The sequence below is a fragment of the Drosophila ficusphila genome, unplaced genomic scaffold, assembly GCF_018152265.1.
Source record: "Drosophila ficusphila isolate 14025-0441.05 unplaced genomic scaffold, ASM1815226v1 contig_198, whole genome shotgun sequence".
Classification (NCBI taxonomy): Eukaryota; Metazoa; Arthropoda; class Insecta; order Diptera; family Drosophilidae; genus Drosophila; species Drosophila ficusphila.
Genome location: NW_025064092.1, coordinates 5,448,075 through 5,462,030, shown reverse-complemented (window position 1 = coordinate 5,462,030; position 13,956 = coordinate 5,448,075). Strand labels below are relative to the sequence as shown.

General features: G+C 41.2%; 1 protein-coding gene and 1 non-coding gene across 5 annotated transcripts in view; one reads left to right on the top strand and one right to left on the bottom strand.

Annotated features, from left to right (window-relative positions):
• Window positions 1-13,956, top strand: part of LOC108088665 (dopamine D2-like receptor) — a 62,214-nt gene that overhangs the window by 37,757 nt on the left and 10,501 nt on the right. The window lies entirely within an intron of this gene.
• On the bottom strand, window positions 1,749-1,821 carry Trnap-cgg. Its single transcript has one exon. It is a non-coding gene; the product is annotated as a tRNA-Pro (tRNA).

The following is a 13,956-nucleotide window of genomic DNA, read 5'->3' as shown; positions in this document are numbered from 1 at the left end:
AAAATTTAAAGAAAGAAAGCTTAGAAACTGATAACTATTTAGTCCAGATTTGGAACATACAAATAATCCAAATTAAAACTGAATTAAAAGTTTAATCATTAAAGAAAGCTCGAAAGTAACTAATAAAAAAACAATATTATTCAATTATTATTACCTCATTGCACAATTAATTGTTTTAATTTAATAATGGCTCAAGGTGAAATTAAAAGGATGGAACTGCAGCATTGATTATATTTATATCATAGAACAATAACAAACCTTTTCTTTACGTATCCAACATTAATCTCAAACTTACTGCAACAAGAAATATATATATATATTGTCAACACTATAGATTTATGCATATTTACTGAATCAGTCACCGATTTGTTGGGCAAGTGATTGCTGAAGGCTCTTGAAATTCTGCGACTGTAAGTTGGTCGCCCGTCTTAGTCGAGTTGCCTTTGACTTAAGCCGACGTGGCTGTCATTCCGTATGATTGATTGTTCGATTGACTGACTCACTGACTGACACTCTGTCTAGCCAACTGCCCTCGCCCGCTGAGAGTGGTCTTCTCCAGGACTAAAAGGACGACCAGGTCGAAGGCAAGAAGGACGGAATGCCCCACGAACTCACTGACTGACTGACTGACTGACAGATTGATGGAAGTGCCTCGGCCCGGCTGTGTCTCATCCCCTTTGACTCGTTTCCGGACTTGTCCACTCTGGTGTCTCATCAGCATTCGGATTGCGGTCCGGCCGGACTTTGCGTAATATATAATGGCCAACTTTTGCAGAAAGTCCGGATTTGCCCTTCAAAAAAGCCCGTATTTTAATCATAGCAAGGGAAATGAATGTCCGAATATCGAATCCCATATATTTTTAAGTTTGTAAATAAATTCCCAATCAAATAACAAGTTTAAAAAACAACAATTTTTTTTTTTTTTTTTTTTTTTGTTAAAAATTATCATTTTTGGCTGTTAGATATATGGAACATAACAGTCAAAAATTTAACTGTGAGATATACATATATTTTAACCAAGTTACAGAGAAATAAAATAGAAGAAACAATTTAATTTTTAACAAAACTCCGAAATATTTTTTGTTTAAAAGTTAAAGCCAGCCCCTAATTTTGATTCAGTATTTTTGGTAGTATAAAAAGCTCTTCTCAAAAGCCCCCAATCCTAGGTCCAGTATTTCTTAATTGGTTGCAAGCCGCGCTTGTCATGGCTGCCAGAATTAATTGCATGTTTATTTATACCAAATTTGCGTTGCAATATTAAAAACCCTTGCAAGTCAAATGGAATTAACAACAGTCACACTCAGTGACATGGGGAGGGGGTGGGAATAAGGGGGAAAAGGGGGTTTTTGGGGGAGTGGTTGGCATTGCACAATAACGAATGTGCAAACTTGTCACACAAATGGGAACAAGAAACAACATGCCAGCATAATTGAATGTTTGTTTAAACATTTATTTTTGCCCTCTCCGTTGCGCTTGTTTCCTCCAGCTGATGAAGATTGACTGACCGTTGGAATATGGTAAAAATAATTAATAGAAATCGTATACCATAAAATGGGGAAGTCCAATGAATCAGCATAAATATTCTTGTGAACTTTAACCTTTAAAAAAAAATAATAGTAACTGGAATAACTTGTTTGTTACCTTATCTTCCGAAATAATATGCCAACAAGCTTGTCCCTTCCGTAACTTCTGGTTTTATTTATTGTTTAAAGTATACAGTAAACAAACAAAAAAAAGATTGAGATCTTGGGCTCGTCCGGGAGTTGAACCCGGGACCTCTCGCACCCGAAGCGAGAATCATACCCCCTAGACCAACGAGCCGCTTGAAGGATGGCCGGCCAAAATGACCTCAAAAAAGAGGGAGAGGGGGACAGAGAATTTGGCAAGACAGAGATAGCAATAGATAGATTTGATTGGCAATGGTCGTGATTTGTTTCCCGCTTTTGGCATTCAGCATTCGGCATTCCAATTTCCAAGGCCCCATCGAATCAGGCAAATCAAATCGATGCGGATTAAATGCCGTTTGTGTATTAAGCAGCAAATTAAAGGCCGACTGCTTCTGGCCTTTTGTTGTTGACTTTCTAATGACGCACACGCCCACTGAAAATCACAGCAAATTAACTGGTCATTAAGTGCACCCCAAAACCCCCACACACACCACACCACTCCACACCCAACACCCAACACCCACCTGTGTGCAGGTGTCGGCCTTTAATTACCCGCCCACCACACACACACACATACACACGCCCACTTGTCAGCAGTCGATGAGATGAAACGAGATGAATTGAGTTGAGATTGATTTGGAACCCGAGATTTTGCACAAATCCGATCGTTCTGTCTCTTTCTTTCCGGCGCGATCTGTCTCTTTCTAAATCAAGCAGACCTTAAACTTTCCTCTTCTTTTCACGAAAGAATAGCTAAATAGATCACCTGGAAAACAAATTTCTAGAGCTCTCAATTATTACACTTTAAACTCTACCCAAATGGTTTTTCTTTTTTATTTTCTTCTTTTCTTTAACATGAAAAACTTTTTCTATTGCAGTATCGTCAAACTTTTCCACAGTGAACCCAAAATAAAAAGCCTACTTTTTGGCGGTGTTAATGTTTTAGGTTTCAAGCCAGATTCATAAAAATCCAATTCAATATTGAACAGAAGGTTGAAAATGTTGTTAACAATATTAGTTAAAGGTTTATAAATACACTTATTTTAAGTTCTTGAAAATATCTCTGATCTTGAATTGGTAAATTATCTGCAGAAGTTCCACCACCAAATCACTAAGTATTATTAAACTGAAGTAGTGTCGCTTTCCGAGGAATACACACAACCACACACACCTCACACACTCGCAGTGATATGCGCACACACTCGTACTCACACCCACACCCACACCCACACACACACTCTCACTCACACTCGCACGCGGACACACATGAAAATTGATTTAGTTAAGAGGATTTGCGTCAACAACAGCACAATAAGTGGGCAGTAACACGGTCCAGTGCGATGTGTTGGGGAAATGGGAAATGGGAAATGCGAGTGGGTCAACAGAGGGCTACAGAATGGGTGGATGGGTGGTAGGTGGGTGGGTGGATGGAACCGATGATTGGGTGGATACTGGAGATTGCTGGCCGAAGGTAAGAAAGATTGCGAGCTCTCCGCTCGCTTTGTGTGCGCTGGCATTTGTGCCGGATAGCACTTAACTCATAAAAATGTGCGCAACAAAGGTTGAGGTATCCACCCCATGGCACACCCTGCTCCCCCCCAGCACCACCCACTAGGAGCTCCCGGCCAAAAAAAAAAAAAAAAAACAAAATAGGAAAACAGAAAACGGTGAAGCAACAAGAGATCCCGGGGCGAAACGAACGAGATGCCAACAATGGAGAATTATTGCTTATGACACAAGCCAGCGGACAAACAAGCCGCCAGTCGGGGGGCGTACAATCCTGTCAGTCCTTTCAGCGGTGGGCGTGGCACAAACACACCAGCACACACGCAGTGAAACCTACACACATGTACACATGGATCACACCCATTTGGAAGCTGATGTTCTTTGGGGTACATGGCTCGTTTTAACTCGCGGCTTAAACAAATACACAAACATGCTGGCCTGGCCAACACACTACTACTACCACACGTGCCCGTGTCTGTGGGCCAGTGCTTTTCTATTTTAAGTGGTTGTATATGTCAGTTGAAAGCTTTTGTTGACATTCAAGTGGTCATTGAAAGTGTAAAAGCGTGCACACTGGACTGAATGGTCGGTTCGTTGGAAGGGGGAGTGTAGGGGGTGGAAGAGGGTGGTGGAAGGGGGGGAGCTGAGGGAGCTAGATGAAAGAAAACACCATCAAAAAAAACAGTGATCAACTAAGTTTATTTCACTGCCAAATGGAAGTCACAGAAAAACGAAGAAAAAACGATCTTGCCAAAAGGAGTTCACTCCATTTTTAACTATTCAAATAACGAATTAAATTGTACATTTTATACATTTGCTATTACATTGGTTAATACATATATAGAGCAAATATATATAAACATGCTACTTTAAAAATTATGTTCTTACTAATCATTTAAAAAAGATCAGCTTTTATTTTTAAGAATCCATCCGTTAATTTTATGCTCACAAAGCTAGGCTTATATACTTTTTTTCGGATCGGGAATTAATTAACCACTAACCTGATATTTTTCCCTGTGTGGAATCCTAGGATGTTGCTCCTTGTTCGGAGCACTAATCTTATCAGAGTTGTGTTTGCCATCCGTCTGAGAATGGGTGGACTTCCCCGTGGAAGTTTCCTTCGCCAGTGTTTCCTTTACCCGTTTTCCCGCCGTTGTTAATTGCTTTTGTATGCAGCTCGGGAAACTGACTTTCGGAGAAATGGAACAGGACGAGTGGGATTAGGTGGATGGCAGGATAGCAGGATAGCAGGATAGGTGGAGCAGTGGAACAGTGTAGCCATGGCCAAAGAATAAAACCGGGCATCCCTATGAGCGATTGCGAGCAGTAGCCGTAATTCTCCACTCGGGCTTATCATTTCTCCCAGGCGAGATTACCTGTGTGTGCAACCCACAAACACGGAACTAAGTGCATCCCCACAAAGGAAGCTGAAAAGTTTTGTACAAAATATGTAGTAAAATATAGAAGAGTTTTGGAAACAGATCTAAATATAACAATTTATTAGGTGCTTGGGTAATTTAAGGTTTCTGTATTAAATTTTAAGAGAGAGTTACAAGAAAGCAAGAATTTATTGTGCAAGGGTTGAGAATGGGTTTAAAAAGAGTAATTTAAATATCATAAGCACCTTTCAGTATTATTGTACAATTACTACAACAAATATTTTTAAATTTACTATTCCAACTGCATATTGATAAAACCTCACTATACAAAAATAGAAAATATGAATAGAGCTTATTTACCTCAGTGGTAATCCACCTCGAACGAATAGCTGCACTTACTTGGGCACCCACACGAAATCGCATTTCCCTGGGCCCACGTTGCGTATGAGCGACGTCGAGTGCTCTGAAAACAGCCTTTAATGGCAATTGTCAATCGCTCAGGTCCCCACATCCCTGCTTTCTTCCCTGCGACTCCCTCGCAGTCCTTGCACATCCTGCTCACTTGAGGGGGCCGTAAAGAGTCGTCTGAAATTGCCATAAGTTCATGGCAAAAATAAATAATCTGATTAATGTACACTCACAGTCACAGACTTACGCACACACACTCACACACACACACACACATACATACAATCAGTGTGTGGCACTTGAGTCACTTGAATCGGAGGCCGAAAGAAATGGAATCACAGGACTCGCTGCGAGTCCTGCCAAATGTCGGAGTGAAAAAGTAGCTGGGATCCGGATATGCGGCGACGATAACGGTACTTAATCAGCCTTTGACCCAGAAACAGCCGCTTAGGAAAAAAAATGGAAAAAAGAAAGAGCAGAAGAAGAAGAAGAAGAAGAAGAAGAAGCCTTTCTTTCGCCTTCCGAATGCCAATGGCACTCGACCACTGTGATTTTGGCCAAGGACCTTGGCCAACAAATTAGGTTTATATATGGTAGACCTATTCGCACACAACTAAAGTATTTCCCTTACTCACTATTGAATAATGGAATTGTAAAGGGATTTAAATAAAACACATTAAATAGAAGCACTGTTTAGTTATCTAAATTATTTTACATTGTAATTTAATATTTTTATTGATAGAATTCATTAGTAAGCTCTTAAATGTTCCTAGCTTAAAAAATTTCCCTTCGGAAAAAAACCTGGCAAATAGCTTTTCGGCTGGCTTTATTCGAAATGCAAACATTTTAGACAAAAACAAAATAGTGTTTGCCCTTGATGGCCTGCAAAATAGTGTGGCTCGCGAAAACCGCAGTTTTTACACAAATCACATAAACATGTGACATGTGATTCTCATCAAAATGTGCTCCGCCAAAAAAACCGCACGTTCAAAACAAAACCAGCGAATGCAATTCTGCAGCGAATTGCCCATTTATATTATTCTCCACCCTAAAAACCATGAGCATTTTGCCAATTTCCATTTTGTTATTCCCCAAAAATCATATTTTGTGCGTGTCCAAAAAAAAATACAAAAAAAAAAAACAACAACAAAATAGAGTGGAGTCGTTAACCTTTGGAATCCGTTTTTGTGGCACTTTTATTATTATGCACGCTCTTAATAATTGGATCGAATGGGACTTGGCTTTGAATTTGCAGCGGAGCGTAAATACACAGGTGTCGGTGGAAAAGTTTTGCGATCATTGCAAGTTGCAACTTTAAATTCGCCCTCAATGATTCTCGAAATTTTCCGGAATGTGCCGCAGATGGAAAGGGGGTGTTGTGTGTGGGGGTAAACATTTATGACTCCGGCGAATGGCAGTGGCAAAAACAGCAAAAGCAGCAAAATAAAGCTGCAAACAAGCCTGTTGTGGGCGTGGCAGAACCACCTATCCAAGCCCCTTTTTTCACCTGGCAAGCCTGGCAACCCGGGGGCCACAAAACTGGCAAACTACACAAAAACTGTTTCCATGTGGCAGGCAATAAAAAGAGTTCTCCGCAACTTGTTCCATCCCATCCAGAAATACAAAAATAAGGTAAAAACAAAACAGAAAACGGAAAAGTGAATGGTGGTGGGTGGGCAATGGGCGGTTGGAATGGAAAGCCGGATGAGTTGGTTGGGCGTAAAGTTTTTTAATTTTAATGGCCATTTAAAAGGTTGCAGGCAAATGCTTGGGGTTGGGCTTGGGCTTGGGCCTGGGCTTAAGTGCCGCACATCGGAGGTGGTGACGTTGGCTCATTACCGTTCCAGTTTCGAGGATCCCCGGGGATTCCGGATTCCCACGGCACCAGGACCTTCGATTCGAACCTCCTCCCTTCAGTTAGTCAGCCAGTTAGCCAGTCAGCCAGTCGATTTGGACTGCTGCCAAAGGACTCGGGACTCGAGCCTCGAGCCTCGCAGCAGCCCAAAATCAAAAATCCAAATTTCAAAATCCCCAAAAGTCTGCATTCCGGGCAGCCACTTGAACGGAAAATGGAGAGTGGTCGCCAACGATGTTGCCAAAGTGGCCGCAAGTGGCAAGTGGAAAGTGGCAAGTGGCAAGCAAACAGGCTGCAGCAAAAGCCAGTGGCAAACACCCGAAAAGTGACTTCCATTTAGGGATGCATTTCGGTTACGAAAATAGACAATAAATATCGCCTGGTTCTTTGTATAAAATTAAGTTACTAATTGATTTTATTTCATTCGTTTATGTCGCTAACTTTCAATTAAATACAATTACTTGCACAAAAAGTTTGTGCTTGTCGTTCAACATTTTCTATTTTAAATAAGTTTTATAGAAAACTAGTTTAAATATCTGAGTAAAATAAATCACTTAACATAGAGCTTTGAATTTAAATCCCTTCGTTTGAAATAAAAAGCTGCTAACTATAAAATATAAATCGGTTAAAGTTTGTTTTGGTTTTATGCTTTAACAAACTTTATTCAATACAATAAAAAATATATTCCACTAATAAATAACTCTTGAGAAGAAGATTATTTATATGAAAGAACGCTTATTTCCAGGAAGCTAACTTCAATTAAAACCTCTTTAAAATGCATATAGCTCACTATATTGAATATCGCTTATAAAATGTGTATGTTTTGGCCATCTCTAGTTGGCCCGCAGCCTGGCTGTTCCTGCGATGCCTGCAGTGACCCCCAAGTCAACCTCCTTTTGGCTGCAGAAACAATTTGTTGACTAAGCCAACTTGAATGCGCCCGAAAGCAGGCAACGAACGCTTTGTTCGCTTGCTTCTGCTGCTGCTACAGCTCTATTAGTATTAGTGTATACGAGTATGTGGTGTATCTGTGTATGTGTGTGCTTATAAATCCTTGTCAGGCAGCGAACCGCACTGAACCGCAGGCCGCACATCAATTCAAATAAATAATCTAACAGCATGAAATCGGCCGAGGGCAAAAACTTTTCAGCAGCTCAGCGTTCAGTTGGGTTTTTGGGATGAGTATGGGTGGTTTTTCGGTCCCCCGACTAAATGGTTGCTATAAAAAATATGGCCTGCAATCTTCTTCACTTTCACATCCCCCGGAATACCCCCAGAATCCCCGGAATCCCCTTCCTGTCTCCGGTTCTCCGGCTCTTTGGTTCCCCGGCGACTTCCATCTCCGGCACGCATGCGAGTTAAAGCGCGCACTTCCGGCCGGATTCAGGACCACCGACCGCAGATTTCGGTTTCTGGTCGCATTCTCCACGCTCACCCAGCTTGAATAATTAACACAGATTTTGATTTGGCCAAAAATCCCAAGACCCAACTCCCTTTGCAATACCCAAAAAAAAAAAAAAAAATGGTAAAGATTCAATCAGGAATACGCTTTCCCCCGGATGTCTTCATGGCGAGAAAATATTTTATTACCATTTTCATTTTCATGCAGATGGCTATATAAATATCCAATATCCATGCCGAAAATATGCCGCCAAGGGAGAAGCCGAAGGCAGAAAAGTCATCTTAAAACAGAATTTCCCCCGACGCTAATGACAACTAATTTGTTGCAACAACAACGCTCGCAAATCTCGAACGAGCACACACACGTCACTGTATACTCACTGGGTGTAAGTGTGTGTGTAACTGGGCTTGTCACTTATATACACACATACACATACATAAGACGTATATATTATATGTACAAATATGCAGCAACTTGGCCTTCGGGAGCGAGTCCGAGGCTATTAAAAATGGCGCACAAAAACGCTAAAATTGTTACGACAGTGACAACCAAGATGACAACGGAGCAAAAGAGATAGAAACAGCAGTGACAGAGGGAGGGAGGGAGAAGGCAACACTCACATACATATACACGTATACGGTATACCCAGGCAGACAATAAACTTAATAAATAAGTCAATTAATTGCCCCGAGCTTCTCGCAGGAGCAAGAAAAACGGGACAGAAGCAACAGCATCAAGTGCCAGGCACTTGGGCAAAACAGCCATCTACCACCTATCACCACCCACTTTCCCCCAGTGTATTCCCCCACGTGTATGTGTGTGTGTGTGTGTGCTATTACGGCAGCCAGTTCAATTAACATTGCCTGTCTGCGTGGCAGAAGAAAATGTACGCGAAACTCGTTTAATAGTCACCGGCTCCTTGGCTTTGACACTGCCGAGGTTACGCTAACTTTATTACCAACACTGCGACATTATCTACGGCTCCTGCTCTCCACTGAAAGAAATTTATACTATAAAAGCTATATGGGGTTTGGGCTTTTGAATTTGTTGGTCAATTTTTTATGTTTCCTTTCCCAGTTTGAAAAAAACCGTTTTGCAGAAAAGTGACTCAGTTCTTGCCGTTTTAAGTCAATAACTTTTCCAATATTTATCCGATTAGAAAGTGGCATACCTTTAAGAATTTGTTGTTAAAATATCTAACAAACTGCATCATTAGTTTATTTAGCATTTTTAATAAATTTTTAATCCATTTTTTGTCATTTTTATTTGATCATTTTTTTTCAAAAAAGTGACCTAAAACCCAGCACATTTTAGCCCATACGTTTTTGAATTGATCACCAATTTTAAGGTGGCATACCTCTATTAAGTTTTAATTTATTTTTTAAATCTTTATAAATATTTTCAAACTTGTACTCCAAGTGTCAAAGAGCTGACTTTCCTGCAGAGTTACCCAAAACCTGAACGATAGATTTTCTCCCTGGTGCCTGAATTCCATATGGTCTACCTTTAAAAGCTTGTTTATTGAATCCCTAAATATTCTGTATACAATTTTGTTTTGTTTATTTGTGGCTGTATGTTTTGACGGGAGTTTATAAGCCTGTTAGTGGCTGCCACATACATCCTGCCAAATGCATCCTGCATCCTGCATCCTGCATCAATTTGCGACCAGTGCCGCTCCCTTTTTGGCGCACTTTATGTTCATGTAATATTAAAGTGGAAACGACAGGCAGCCGCGACTGCAGCATTTGGCAACATAAACAAATTATTTGATGACTTTTACGCGTTTCGCCACCCACATGGCGCCCCAAATAACCCCAAAAAAAGCCACCAAGCTCCCCGCTTTTCCACTTTCCGATCCCCACTTCCCAATCCCGAATGCCCCGCCCAACTGCCCGGTTTCAAGGACCTTGACGTCTTGTTTTGCGGTTGGTGTCGCCTTCTTTTCGGGGGATTTCTGCTGGGTTGCATGGCCGGCCACTAAGTAAACTTTAATGGCGGCCATAAAATAGGCAAAAAGGGGCGCGCCCACACACCAACACACCAACACACACACACGGCGGAATCCTTGTATATTATGCGAATGGCATAAAACCAAAGACCACGAATAAGGAGCAGCAGGAGCAGCAGGATCAGCGGGAAAGTGGAAGGGGAAAATCCTTAGCAGCATATTTTGCAGCTGCTGTGACATTTTTATGCTAAGCAGTCGCCAAATTATGAAAATTCGTAAAAAGCCAAATGTTATGGCATCCTGCCAGACAGAGATAGATGCACCCACCCATACACACACACACACGCACGCTGACAGCAACAGGAGGAGCGAAAGAGACGCAGAGAAAGGGAGAGAGAGAGAGGGACAGTGAATAAAGGAGCGTTGCCAATTTGAGCTGCTGCTTTTGGCCAGCTTTTCCTTTGGTTTATCGCTTTGAAACTAAACTCGTTGGTGCTGACTCGTTTATCATCTCGTTCACCACAACAACAACCACAACAACAACAACAACAGCTTTCGACAGCAAACAAAAAAAGGGAAAATAAAAACAGAAAAGCCTGTTATCCTTTAAGGATGCCTGCGAGGAAAGCTCGATTAGTGCGAAAAGAGTTGGCAATACTTGCAAATACCTTGAAAACCACGCCAAAAATAGAAGGATATCAGCTCCTTTCAACTATTATACTCAAGCTCAACAAATAGTCTTACATTTATTATCTACTCCAACATTATTGATAATGTTGCATTTTTTAATGGAATTAGTTTTCCAACCTTATCACCCGTCAATAAAACACAACAGCACCTTTTGTAAATCCAACTTTCCGTAGCTAAAAGCTTACTTTTAGTTTCGATTAAAAGCAGAATTTAGCTGTCAGTAAAGTTCTGTGAGTTTGGCATTAAAACTGCGTATATATATAGATTCCGAGTGGAACCAAACCGACATTCTCTAATGAGACGATAATGGAACTGTCCGGCAAAAACTGAATACTGAACCTCAATTGCGAATTGGAGAAGGGATGCGAAGGCTTCGAATGGCGAACCCAAATCAGGAAAACTTTCCCTTTCGGCTTGACACTTAACTTGGGGGCTCATTGGCAACTATTCCCTGCACCACATAATGTGCACAATTTGTTACGCATACCCACCCCCACCCCCTCCAATTGCCACGCCCCCACTACGATGGACCATCTGCTCGGCCGCCCACTTTTGCGGTTGCCCAGTGAAGTATCAAAAATCTGTTTGAAGTTGAATTCGCCAGGGCAAACAAAAAAAATTTTGTGTGTTGGCAGAAAGAAGCAGAGATGACAGGACCAAAAAAAAAAAAAACCAGGACCCCTTTCCAATTTGCGAAAATTGAGAAAAGGGTTGTGTCAGGTTCTGTTCGTTTTATTTGGGGAAATTTTCTGTGTCTACTTTCGGTTTTATAATTAATTTTAAAAAGCTTTTAATGGCTGGCACGCGTTCACTGCTGGATCTCCTCCTAACCTCTCCTCTCCTAAAAAAAGAAAACTGAACCCTTTTTTCGGTTCGAGGAGGAAAACAGGGGAGAACCCTTCAGCTGAAAGTCCGCTTAGCAGAGGGCAAGTCAAGTGCTCCTAATTGACTTGCCAATGGCAAAGGATTGCCAAGGATCGAAAACACCGCCTAATCGTAATGCCACTTGTCGAGTCACGGAAAAAAGAATCCCCCAAAACGGTGGAAAATTCGATAATATCTCATTCCTTCACCAAATTAATATTTAATAAATAACAGGAAAGGGAAAGATATGCCTTCTCTGGAACAACAGTTGTTATTAATTCATGAATACATTTTTAATAAAAAAAATCTGTAACTAATTTGTAATTAAATTCTTTGATGCTTCACATTAAACAATCTTCCAATTAAAATATATTTATCATAAACATTTTAAATCTCACTTGCACTGTTTTTCGTTCATTTTGGTTCTTTTCAAGAAATTAGAAATATGTGCTATTTTTTTTGGGTGGTAATTTATAACTAACGAGTTAACTTTTTCCATATTTATGTCCATAAGTTGATATGATTTGGGTAACTTCCATTGTTGGTTGTTAGGGAGTTCAAGAGTTCAGCCAGTTGATAAACGACACGTCGCTTTAAAACACAAAGTTCAGTTTGGCTCAGCTCGGTTTGGCTCGATGACACTTTCATGTTGTCCTGGCTACCTGTCCTGTCGCCCACGTATTCGGCACTCCTCGGAGCTCCGGAGCTCCTCAGCCGGGAAGTCCTGGCCCACTCAGCCTGCTCCGATGAACAATTTCGGGGCCACTTTCAATTCACTAACAATTTAAGTGACGCCCGGGGCCGTCAAACTTTTAATAGCCAAAACGAGGAGCAGCAGCCGCAGCAGCAGTAGCAGGACGAAAAAGGAGAGGAAAAAAACAAGGATATGGCAGGACTAGATGAACCAAAAACAGGAGGAGAACCTGCAACGTGGGACACGTGCGACAGTGCCCGAGGTCCTTTATGGGTTTTCTCCTGGATTCTGGATTCTGGGTCCTGGATACTCGATTTCTGCGTTCCAGAATCTCCTTCTTTCGCTGGATCCCAAGGATGCATAATATAGACACGCACTCGGCGGCAAGGTCAAGGCTCTCCTGCGACTGCTACAAAGTAATTCGTTTCCGCTTCCGCTTCATTACTCTCGCCACTCAGAAAAAAGAGAAGGAGAAAAAATAAGGAAAAGCTGAAGAGAAAACACAAGAAAATGAAACGAAAAGCGGGCGGCAGGGCAAATAAAACACAGCGGCGCAAAGCGAAATAAAATAAATCGACACTGGTAAATAAAATGCGCAATTGACAGGCATAAAGGAAATGGCACACACACACACACACACATACGAACACTCACTGGTTGCAAGGATATTCCGGCACACAGATACAGATACACACAGGATACAGACGCATCGTCACCATTTCCATTTCCATTTCCATTCGCTTTTCGCCGCTTCGTCGCCTCACCTGCCAACTGGCAAATGCTTATAAGCAAATACAAACAAGTAAATATCCAGAGACCCCAAAAAGGGGAGGGGGTGGTGATCGGGCGGGGAAAGGGGAGGAAAGGGGGGGAGGCGGGGCCGTCGTAATGGCGGCTAATTAACGCGTCCTTTGCCGCGAACTTGTTGAGTGCACAGGACTCTCAGGATTTGTTCGGTCTCAAAGGGAAAACGCCGCCAACTCCGCGACTCATCCATTTTCTAAGCCCTTAACTTTTCAGCGTTCTGACCACTATTCCTTTTAATTAAAAAGCCCGCCTTTTTCGCTTTTGCTATTAGAGAAATCGCTGGAAATTGTGGAGAGCTGTTAAAGGAATTTGCATTACGAATTAAGTAAGGTATCTGGTCAAAAACTTATAAGTTTTATGAATTTCCATTAATTGGCTTTGGGTGTAAGATAAAAACCCATAACTTTGAATATATTTCAGACTGTGAAAAATATTTGTAGCAGTTTATTGAAAGGCATAGAAAATTTATCAACTCAACAAAATAATCGATTTAATATAAAAAAATAACTATAAATAGAAATAGATAAAGCTCTGATTATTTTGATGAATTATGTCAATATTTATTTATTTACTTAACCATCTGATGCTCGAGTAACTTAACGAGCTCCATTTTTTATTGGACTATCACTTTCTTGTCCCATGTCAACCGCAAAACTTATACATTTGGTTGACCCTCGTAACGCAGCTCGGAATTTATGGAGAAGGGGGGAAATTCCCTTTGTGAAGTGTGTCAGGA